The following is a 9550-nucleotide window of genomic DNA, read 5'->3' on the forward strand; positions in this document are numbered from 1 at the left end:
ATATTGAGTAAAATTTAATGTAAACCCAAAGTTAACAAAAAAGACAAAGAGGTGCACTTCATACTCATCAAAGACAAAATCAACAAGATGGACTCTCAATTCTGAACACCTATACTCCAAATGCAAGGGCAACCAGATGTTTAAGAATGTTTAGTAAGCTCAAAGCACACATTGCGCCTCACACAATAATAGTGGGAGCCTTCAACACCCCATTCACATCAGTAGACTGATCCTGGAAACAGAAAATAATCAGAGACACATTGAAACTAACAGAAGTTATGAAAGAAATGGATTTAACTGATATCTATAGAACATTTTATCCTAAAACAAAAGGATATACCTTCTTCTCAGCACCTCATGGTACCTTCTCCAAAATTGACCATGTAATTGGTCACAAAACAGGCCTCAACAGATATAAAANTATTGAAATAATACCATGTATCCTATCATATTACCACAGACTAAGACTGATCTTCAATAACAACATAAATAATAGAAAGTAAACATAAAACTGGAAGCTGAACAACACTCTATTCAATGATAACTTAGTCAAGGAAGAAATAAAGAAAAAAATTAAAGACTTTTTAGAGTTTATTGAAAATGAAGCTACAACATACCCAAACCTATGGGATACAATGAAAGCAGTAATAAGAGGAAAACTCATAGCTCTGAGTGCCTCCAAAAAGAAACTGTAGAGAGCACACACTAGCAGCTTGACAACACACCTAAAAGCTCTAGAATAAAAGGAAGCAAATTCACCCAAGAGGAGTAGACATCAGGAAATAATCAAACTCAGGGCTGAAATCAACCAAGTGGAAACAAAAAGAACTACACAAAGAATCAACCAAACCAGGAGCTGGTTCTTTGAGAAAATCAATAACATAAAGGCTTAGCCAAACTAATTAGAGGGCAAAGGGATAGTATTCAAGTTAGCAAAATCAGAAATGAAAAGGGAGACATAACAACAAAACCTGAGGAAATCCAAAATATCATCAGATCCTACTACAAAAGGCTATACTCAACAAAACTGGAAACCCTGGATGAAATGGACTATTTTCTAGAAAGATACAAGGTAACAAAGCTAAATCAGGATCAGATTAATGACCAAAACAGTCCCATATCCCCTAAAGAAATAGAAGTAGTCATTAATAGTCTCCCAACCAAAAAAAGCACAGGACCAGATGGGATTAGTGCAGAGATCTATCAGACCTTCAAAGAATACCCAATTCCAATTCTCCTCAAAATATTCCCCAAAATAAAAACAGAAGGTACTCGACCCAATTCATTCTATGAAACCATAATTACTCTGATACCTAAACCACATAAAGACCCACAATGAAAGAGAACTTCAAACCAATTTTCCTTATGAACATTGGTGCAAAAATACTCAATAAAATCCTTGCTAATTGAATCCAAGAATACCTCAAAATATTCATCCATCATGATCATGTAGGCTTCATCCTAGGGATGCAGTGATGATTGAATATACAGAAATCCATCAATGTAATCCACTATATAAACAAACTCAAAGACAAAAACCACATGATCATTTCATTGGATGCTGAGAAAGCATTTGACAAAATCCAACACCCATTCATGATAAAAGTCTTAGAAAAATTAGGAATTCAGGGCCCATATAGAAACATAATAAAAGCAATATACAGCAAACCAGTAGCCAACATCAAACTAAATGGAGAGAAACTGGAAGCAATCCCACTAAGATCAGGGACTAGACAAGGCTACTCATTTTATCCCTACCTGTTCAATATAGTACTTGAAGTCCTAGCCAGAACAATTCGACAACAAAAGGAGATCAAGTGGATACAAATTGGAAAGGAAGAAGTCAAAATCACTATTTGCAGATGATATGATACTATATATAAATGACCCTAAAAATTCCACCTGAGAACTCCTAATCGTGAAAAACAGCTTCAGTGCAGTAGCTGGATATAAAATTGACTCAAACAAATCAGTGGTCTTTCCCTACACAAAGGATAAAAAGGCTGAGAAAGACATTAGGGAAATAACACTCTTCAGTAATAGTCACTAATGATATAAAATAACTTGGTGTGACTCTAACTAAGGAAGTGAAAGATCTGAATGATAAGAATGTCAAGACTCTGAAGAAAGAAATCAAAGAAGATCTCAGAAGATGGAAAGAGCTCCCATGCTCATGCATTGGATATTTAGCCCTTGTTCTCATTTCAATCTGTATTTTTATTCACTATCTTTTAAATTGTACATGAATTTATTCCATAAAAGACCTTGGCCTATAACTGAAACTCATTAATGCTATTCCTCAACGGACTTAATGTGGGTCATCAAATAGTTAGGAAACAATGTTTTAGGGCTCTAAGAAAATTTTCATGTTTAGTGTTGAAATTATGTTTTGTAAATTAGCATCATGTTCATATTGGGTCACTGATAGGGAATACAGAACTGGGATCCACCCAACCTTATAAAATCAGAATTTCCATTTTAATGATTCTCAAGTAACCCTATGCACATTAACATTTGAAAAGCATTTGTTAGCTTGTATCACTAACTTTTTTATTTTTCCAAAAGAATTTATTTTCAGAAAAATAAAAATTGGGTTTTAAGACAGATTTAAACCTCACACTTCTTTAACCAAGGGCTTTTTTAAATTAATTTTCTTATTTCCTTTTTTGCTTTCTTTAACTCTGAAGCCTTAGTGAAACTATTTTAAAGTATTTTCTTTTTCAGAGAACAATAAATATTCCACATCACTGATAATCAGAAAATGCACAGAATCCATGACTTTAGTCAAGTCAAGAAAGACAGTGTCATTATTTCAGTAATCTTTTTTTTTTTTTTTTCTGCAGGTGGTGTTAATGGTGGATCACTTTCCCTCACTCTAGATTATTTCTGATCCCAAGAGGGGCCTGCAATGTGGTTGACAGATTCAAAATCAGGGACAATGTTTTCTCAAGCCATTTTTCTGAGGTAGTCATTTTAGATTCATATTCTAAGGTTATTGCACCCGAGTCTGGATATATTACACACTCAGCTTCCCCAGGTTCTAACCACCTCAGCTGAGTCCCTTTTAGGCAGGAAAAGCTAGGCATTGGGCTTAGGGTGGGAGGTAATATGATTCCTCCTTTGGTTTGTTAAAAATCAAGAGGGAAGACTACCCCCTCCCACCCCCCCCAGCTGCTTCCCTCTCCCCATCCTGGGCTGAAACCCTTTGCACAGAGGGCCAGGTGGAAGCTGATGTCTTTCCTCATCTGGCTCTTTTGAAAGCACCATTATGAGGTCGGGATGTACAGTAGTTAACACACACACACACACACACACACACAATCATATCTATTATCTATCATATATACATAAACTGTAAACAAGAGGTAGCAGAGGTAACAGCAGCTTCTAGAAACTGGTGTTTTCCAAGGTTTCCTGTGCGGTAGGCACCTGATATACTGTGGAAAAGTGTCTGGTGTGGGGTTCTCTCAGTGCCCTGCTGCTAGTTGGGTTCTGGTTTGCATGACCAGGAATGGTGCTATTTAGAAGGGAGAGGAGACTGCCTTCCAGGGTCTCTATTTTCTTCCTGTTTGTGCTCCTAACGGATCAGGCTAAAGACAACCAAAGAGATATATAGAAAAGCAGGAAACAAAACAAAACACAAAGGAAAGTAAAAAGCCCTAATGTTTGAAGATTTTATAGAATTTTCCCTCTCTCGCTTTCCTCTCCAAGGCATTACTTGGAGAGTACTTTTTGTTGTTACTGATTTTGCTGCAATAACTCTCTTGGTTCACTCACAGCAAGAAACAAAAACCCAAACAGAAAACCCCTCTGATAAAGAGGAAAAAACAAAAAGTCTGCCTCCTAGGACCAGAGGGGAAGGCCAAGCCCTCCCTCATTTCCTCCTCTGTGGTTTGCATTAAATTCCTTTTTCTCTTCTGGGTGCTGAATGAGAGGTGCTTTTCTTGGTGTTTTATTGTATTTTGTTTTTTGTTTGTTCGTTTGTTTAAGTTTGTTTTCATTACTACTTCAGTTTGTTCCATGTCCCTAACACACAAGCAAAATATTCCTGACGTGGTGGTAATGGTCCTAGCTTTGCTGAACTTGGCTATTCTGCCTTGCTCTAGACACTCCTGCAGCTCCAGCTTATCAACTTCACAGTGGATGTCAATGGTCTGTTCATGCCAGGAAGGTTACCCAAGAAGTAGCGGACCCTGTGTGCAGCAGAAGCTTCCTTTCCATCAATCATCACGGGGTTGGACTCAAGAAATCACGAGATGTCCCTCTTGTGACCATGGCCACCACATTCTCAAAGAGCCGGAAGAATGGGGGATCATCTCTCTCCCTGGGCTGCTCATCACATCATGCAGGAGGCAGTAGAACTCAAGAAAGAGGTGGTCTGTACCCTCTTAAAGTTCCTTGCAGGCAAGGGCTGCCTCCAAATACCAGATTGAATGCGCCCCTTTCCTAGATATGCTTCTGTGTGACGCTGCAGACGTCTCCGATGTACATATTTCCCTGGTGCTACACTATGCCCACGGTGATGGAGTCCTCACAAACCTCGGTGGCAATGTAGTGATCCACTTGGATGCCCAGGTCCTTCAGCACCAGGAGCCTTGTAGCAATTCCATCAAAGAGAGGCAGCACGCGTATGGGCTTCCTCTTCTCAGCTGACATAGGTGGGTAAACCTTCGGGGGGGGGGGATCAAATTCCTGATCATGGTTATCGCCAAAGAACATGTGGAGTCGAGAAGGCTAGTCTTCCCATCTCCACAACAGCCTATAGGTGCCCTTGTGCACACACATGTAGCAGTTCCAGGGGTCTGTCTTAATGGTTGCCTGGGCAGTTTCTGGCCTCACCAATAGATCTACATACTCCGCACAAAAGCAACCGCAGCAGTTGTTGTTCCTACACATGAGCACTTCATGCCCAGCACAGCAGATAGTGCAATAGGCTGGTACGCATCGTCATCATACTGATAAGCACACTCCAAGAAGCAGTTCTTACAGTTCTATAACATTCCACCAATGAAGAGTGGGTGCTCCAGGGTGATGTTGAGATTTCCAGATGAGATTCAAATGTCCTCCATGTCTGCACTTCTGGTGCACCTCCTACACAAGCCACTCTCTTGTGCATTCATCAATTATCTTGACCTTAGGCTTCTCTGTTGAGCTCTTTCTGGGTTTTTTTGGCTGGTGTGGGTGGGGCATAAGCAGCTGCCTCAGGCTCCACCAACACGTCTTAGTGTAAATTTCCTTGTAAGGATTCTTCTCCTCTTCTGGTTGTTCTAGGCCCTTAGGACCCTAGGTCTGGAAGCCGCTGAGGATCCATTCAATCATCTTCTTGTTCTGCAACTTCACAGCCTTGCCACTGTCACTTTTATCATTGTCATGGCAAGCTGGAAACAGCTTCCCTGCACAGCTGCTGGCCACCTGGAGGACTTCATAGTTGGCTTTGCGGTACATGGGCTGCTTGTTGTAGGTGGTCTGGTGGAACGCACTGCAGGAGGGGCTAAGTGGCATGAGCTTCTTGACACTACTACTACTGAGAACTTGCCATCTCCAAACCACATGACCCAGCGAGTGCCTCCGGCCTGTCATCCACCAAGACACAATTCTTCGGCCTGGCCACCAGGAGAAGCCCCGAAGTTTCCCCCACACCAGCTCTAAATGCCAAAGCCCCAGCCATCCTCACACTGGGGCTCATCATCAGCTGCTTTGGTAGCATTCTTGTCCCCAGCATCGGGCCCCTACTGGCTCAGGGGTGGTGGCTACAGTAGGAGATGCAGGGTCTGGGGACTGCTGCACAGCAGGAGAACTGACCTCCTCCACCATCTGGGACTCTTCCAGAATCACCTTGGCTTTCTTCTCAGCCCATGTACATGGTGCAGCCCCTCTGTAGGACAGCTCAGGTGTCTATACCAGTAATAATCCTTAGATTTAAAACATCAACTCATCATTCAATGGAATGCTTTACCTTTAATTGTGGATACTACATAGAGCCTGAGGGCAGAGTAGAATTAATGTTGTTCTGTGACAACATGTCTCATGCCCTCTTTTTAGTAGAAAATAGTTTGCCTTAGAAGTATTTTATTTGGTTTACTTGGTCTTGGTGTGATTGTCCATAAAGTATTTATTGACTTTATATCAACTGGTTGAAAAATATGTGATAGGTAAAAAAAAAATTAGAGTGTCCCCAGTGTTAGAGAAGTCACAAATATCCACATGGATGATATCAGCAAAGTTAGCTATTTTTTATTAATCGTTTTATTCATTTATATTTCAAATGATATCTCCCTCCCAGTTACCCCTCCACAAATTGCCCATCTCATGCCCCTTCACTTTGCCTTGATGAGGGGGCTCCTCCACCCACTCACCCACTCCTGCCTCAGTGTTCTAGCATCCCCCTGCAATGGGGCATCACGCCTCTTTCCCCTCCTATTGATGTCAGATCCTCTGCTACATATGTATCTGGAGTCCTGGCTCCCTCTATGTATACTCTTTGGTTGATGGTTTAGTCTCTGGGAGCTCTGGTCCAGTTAGTTGATATTGTTCTTCCTATGGGGTTGCAATCCCCTTAATCTCTTTCCATCTTTCCCCTAGCTCTTCCATTGGATCCGTGGGCTCAGGCTGATGGTTAGCTATGAGTATCTGCATCTATATTGGTCACATGTTTGGAGATCCTTCCAGGGAACAGTTATCCCAAGCTCCTGTCAGTAAGCACTTAGCATCAACAATAGTGTCAGATTTGGTGTCTGCAGATGGGATGGGTCTGAGGTTGCAACAGTCTCTGGATGGCCTTTCCTTCAGGTTATGTTCCATTTTTTGTCCCTGTCTTTCCTTTGGACAGGGTTAGCAATTCAGAGAAGAGTGTATGGGCCCATCCCTCAACTGGGGGCTGTGCCTGTTTACTGGAGAGGGTCTCTACAAGTTCTATATCCCCTTCGTTGAGTATTTTGGCTAAAGTAATCTCAGTTGGGGCCTGGGAGCCTCACGCTTTCCTGTCATCTGGGGAGTAGCCAAAGTTAACTCTTGTTGAAAAAAAACAAAAAACATAATGGGTAAAGATAGATGTTGACTATATTGGATTATTGCAAAATAACTTGTATCTTCCAAAGAACTAGGGCAACATTTTATAAAAACTATGTTATAGAAAACTGATAAAATTGTTCTGCCATATATTAATTAAAATTCCAGATATATATCTTACTTTCATTTTTGCAAATAAAATAAAAATGAAGCAACTCAAGAGTCTTCAAATATAGCTTCTTTCTCTTCAGGGAAAATACCACATAGAGTTGTGTTAGAACAAAATATAATCAGAACAAAAACAAGCAGAATAAAACAGCTTAATAAGAGAGAATGGAGGTACACACATATGGGAGGCTGTGCCTAAAGAACATTATATGCTATATGAAAAAATTCTCATAAAACATGCATGTAAATGAATGAATGACACTAGAAAAATATTGACTGAAAATGTAATGTTCTTATAATCATGTTCTTTATGCCATTTCATATATTGAACAACTGATTGTTAAATGACTCTTTCAGAGAGATTGCTGATGATGATTAGAAAACTCTAATATTTATATCATGGATCATAACAGTAGTATGATATCAGTATAACTATAATTATGATGTAGTAAGGAAATTTTATGGTTGAGTGTCAATACAACATATATAACTGTATAAAAGGGTCTCAGAATTAGGGTTAAGAACCACTACCCTATAGCATAAATTCACTCATATATTTATTTCTTATATATAATGTTATATATAAAATATTATGTATGTATGATTGTTTTAGGAAACCTAAAACAATTGTTTTAAAAAATTATAAAATACACTAATATTGAAGGCCAACATATCTCAATAAATGTGTGCATGCTTAGAATAGTCATTCTGAAGCTGTGGAACATCACATTATCTTTCCTTTTAAATTGAAAATAGTTTTTCTTTCACAGAATATAATTTAATTATTGTTTCCTCTCATCCAACTTCCCCAGATCCAATTGGCTTCCAAACTTACCCAGATCCATGCCATTCCTTTTGCTCTCTCATAGAAAAACAAACAGATAGCCAGTGATGGTGGCACAAGCCTTTTATTTTAGTGCTTGCCAAACAGAGGCAGATAGGTCTCAGAGTTCTAGGCTACCCTGGTCTACAGAGTGAGTTCTAGGACAGCCTGGGGTACACAGAGATTCCCTGTTTTGAAAACAAAAACAAAAACAAACAAATTAACAAGCAAACAAACAAAAACAAAAAATAACAGGCATTTAATAATACTACTAATAAAAATAATAAATAAAAGCAAAAGAGAATTTGGGAAAACAAACAAACATAAAAAAGTTATTAAAAAACACTGATATACACATATAATGCATAAAAACAATATAACAAAACATATAAGCAAGTGATCTGCAACAGAAAAAAAGGGGGTGTACTGGGTTTGGGGGAGAGTAACAACAACAATATAACATCACAATATTGATCTCTATCATCTATAAGCATTAATATGGGATTGTGTGCATACATGTTCATGAGTATGCACACACAGAAACACATACATACATGCACATGTGCACACACACCCATGCACACTTGCACACACATATTCACACAATAGTTTATGTGTTTAAAGTTTGAAGTTTAGGAACAGTGTGAAGTTATCAGCAGAGAAGTAAAACAAGCCTTCAATCCTTTGTTGACTAGCTGAGAGTTTCCTAAAGTCTCTATTTTCTTTCTTGTTTAAAGGATAATTGATTTTTATTTTTTTTTCTGGTTCTGTGAAGGTTTATGTTTCTTGCTTTGTTTGATTTTATTTCTTGGCCTTGAGTGTATGCCAAAATCTCACATGTGGAAACGTGTAACTTTTATCTAACTGATATTTTTTACAGCATAAAATAAAGGTGCTGACTGTAATGTCTTCTCATCCAGCTTTTGCTGCAGTACCAGAACCAGTCTCCATTATGAATATTGCAAATGTCTTCTTGCAACATTACACACTTCAGCGCCTCAAGAGTAGTTCACTCAAAAGATTAATGTAAGAAATTCACCCTATGAGTTAACATCAAAGCATAGCCAGTGCTAAAAGAGGAAGAGACTCCACATTATTAAAATAAAAACAGAAAGAGTAGGATTCTAAAAACATATTTATCTTTATTTTATGTGTATGAGAACTTTCTCTACATGTATGTGTGTATGCCATGTCTGAATCTGGTGTCCATGGAAGTAAGAAGACTGTGTCAAATACCCTGAAAATGGAGTGACATATTTTTTTGTCACCCTGTGGGTGCTGGAACTCATCACAGTTCATCAGTTACAGCTGTAAACATTCTTAACTACAGAGACATCTCTCCAACTAAGAGGATTTCTGAATATAAAAATTAAGTAAGATATGCTTTAGAAATTCTTATAATATATGCACCCTTTGTAACACTTGCTTCTAAAACATTATTCTATGATCCAACTATATCTTAAAAATCGATTATCAAAGCAGACAAAACACAACGAGCTTAATATCTTTCCCCCCCTTTATTGGATCTTTTCTTTATTTAAATTTCAAATG

The 9550-nt window shown here is 38.8% G+C and overlaps 1 pseudogene; it reads right to left on the minus strand.

Annotated features, from left to right (window-relative positions):
* Positions 1 to 213: 213 nt before the first annotated feature.
* LOC110320807 lies at positions 214 to 8026 on the minus strand (annotated as a pseudogene).
* Between the last annotated feature and the right edge of the window lie 1524 nt (positions 8027 to 9550).

The sequence above is a fragment of the Mus pahari genome, chromosome 4, assembly GCF_900095145.1.
Source record: "Mus pahari chromosome 4, PAHARI_EIJ_v1.1, whole genome shotgun sequence".
In the NCBI taxonomy this organism is placed as follows: domain Eukaryota; kingdom Metazoa; phylum Chordata; class Mammalia; order Rodentia; family Muridae; genus Mus; species Mus pahari.